The sequence below is a fragment of the Ctenopharyngodon idella genome, chromosome 3 (genome assembly GCF_019924925.1).
Source record: "Ctenopharyngodon idella isolate HZGC_01 chromosome 3, HZGC01, whole genome shotgun sequence".
NCBI lineage: Eukaryota > Metazoa > Chordata > Actinopteri > Cypriniformes > Xenocyprididae > Ctenopharyngodon > Ctenopharyngodon idella.
In genome coordinates, this window is record NC_067222.1 from 53,713,325 (window position 1) to 53,715,584 (window position 2,260).

At 33.1% G+C, this 2,260-nt stretch overlaps 1 long non-coding RNA gene across 1 annotated transcript; it reads right to left on the minus strand.

The window, feature by feature from the left end:
- Positions 1–594: 594 nt before the first annotated feature.
- Positions 595–1,684, minus strand: LOC127509001 (uncharacterized). Its single transcript, XR_007929085.1, has 5 exons — positions 1,620–1,684; positions 1,455–1,518; positions 1,111–1,201; positions 722–796; positions 595–629 (listed from the first exon to the last, which is right to left on the minus strand). It is a non-coding gene; the product is annotated as an uncharacterized LOC127509001 (long non-coding RNA).
- Between the last annotated feature and the right edge of the window lie 576 nt (positions 1,685–2,260).

Genomic DNA, 2,260 nt, shown 5'->3' on the forward strand with positions numbered 1-2,260 from the left:
AGGAGAAAGATTAGCTAACTACCTCCTTTAATGGACTTTGATATGATGATTTGCTGCTCAAGAAACATTTCTGATTATTATCAATGCTGAAAACAGTTGTGCTGATTAATATTGTTGTGAAAACTGTTTTAACAGTTTAAACCAATTTTTATTCTTTTTATTATTTTTTTCCCCACAGAATTTGTTGATCCCAAACCTATAAACTGTAGCGTACTCTAATGGGGTCAATTTTTTTTTTTTTTTTTTGTCAAATGAAAATTCACATTTTTATTCAGCAAGGATGCATTAAATTGACCAAAAGTGAGAATAAATATTTCTGTTTCAAAAAAATGTTGTTCTTTTGTAACTTTCTATTCATCAAAGAATCCTGAAAAAAAATGTGAAGCAGCACAACTGTTTTCAATATTGATAATAATCAGAAATGTTTCTTGACCATCAAATCAGCATATTAGAATGATTTCTGAAGGATCATTTGACACTGAAGATGGGAGTAATGATGCTGAAAATTCAGCTTTGACCACAGGAATAAATTACACTTTACTATATTCACATAATAAAAAGTATTTTAAATTGTAATAATATTTCAGAATCTTACTGTTTTTACTGTATGTGGATCCAATGAATGCAGCCTTTGTGAGCAGAAGATACTTGTTAAAAACATTAAAATTTGATCAACCCCACACTTTTGAACATTAGTGTATGTTTAAGAGGGTTTACTTACTAGTTATGTGGTCCGACAGGAACTTTTTTATCCGCTCCAACTCTGCTATGGTGCAAGGTATCAGCAGGGAAGTATCTAGGAACATAAACAATTTGTCACAGAGCCAACAATATTACAATGCCAGGTTTATGAAAAGAAAAGAAGCTACAGCAGAAAAAGAAGAATACACAGAAAACATAATTTATATTTTTAGGTTTACTTATTCATTAAATATTGCTCATATAGTGTCACTTACATTTGGATGTCAAAGCCTTCTTAAAATAAATTAAATAAATAAAAAATGTAAATTTGGGAAAATGAAGAAGAAAATAACAGATGCAAGGTATAGGTGAAAAATATGGTGGAAAAAAAATGGATATGGAGTTATTTGGTGAGTTTCCTCAGCTCACCTGTGTTTCCTTCTTCTGTCAGCAGCTTCCTTCAGAAATGTTGAAATCTTCGGAGCTTCCCCTCTGTTGTAGAGAGGTTATTTTGTTGCTGCTGAAATCACAGAACAATGTTTATCAATATTTGTTTACCATGAGAGCTCAAAACGCTTTTGAAAACTTGTGCTTCATTTAAGTTACGTCACCGATTAACAGTAGGCTACATTTACGTTTATAAATTAGCCAGCTTCTAATCACCCATTGACAGCAAAGCCTTTACAAAACTATCAAAACCTCTCATCTACACATAAAGATGTGATTAAAAGCCTAAATTATCATAAACAAATCAATCGATAGAGTTAGCCTACCTCTTCTGAAAACGGGATGCTAACGGAGATGATAACGGAGTTTTTCGAAGACACTAAACCTTTTCTATAAAGTAAATATTCAACATAAGTGTGTCAATTACATGTTAGAGAAGTGACAAGAACAGTTGTGTATATTATTCGTGTGATTTTAGCGACTAAACTCACCTGAAAGAAGTGAAAACAACAGCGAGAGACTGCTGTTTTTGCTGCTTGTCAGTTGTTGTTTCTCCGTTTCCATGGCAACTCTGCGCCGCTCCAGTGTTTGAAAGCGGTTCGAATGATCAACGCGCGCACACACGCATTAAAACACGTCACAGTCATGCAGCATTTACATAAATAAACATCTAGAATTAAAACATTACATAAAAATCTCATTAATATTAAATCATGAATTTAAAACTCATTTTGTAGTTTTATGACCCGTTCATAGGAGCAAAATCCCACTGAGCAAATAAGGGACGTCCAAAAGACGTCACTTCGACGTCTTTGTTGCACGTTGAACAGACGTCCCTTGAGGAGCCAGAATGAAAGTTTTTATGACGTCTTTTCATGACGTCTTTTGGACGTCCAATATCGACGTCCATAGGATGTCTCTAGAAGTTTACATTTTAGTTCAAATGTGGTCGTTGTGGATGTATTTTCAATGTCCTAAAATGTCAACTGCAGACTTTTAGACATCAGTTATACTGTTTCTGGGCCAAATAAACAGTCAAACGTTGCATTATAACTAATTTATTTCAATGTAAAGTCCATTTATGATTGTAAATAATGAAAATAAAATTACCTTTAAATCATCTTACATAACA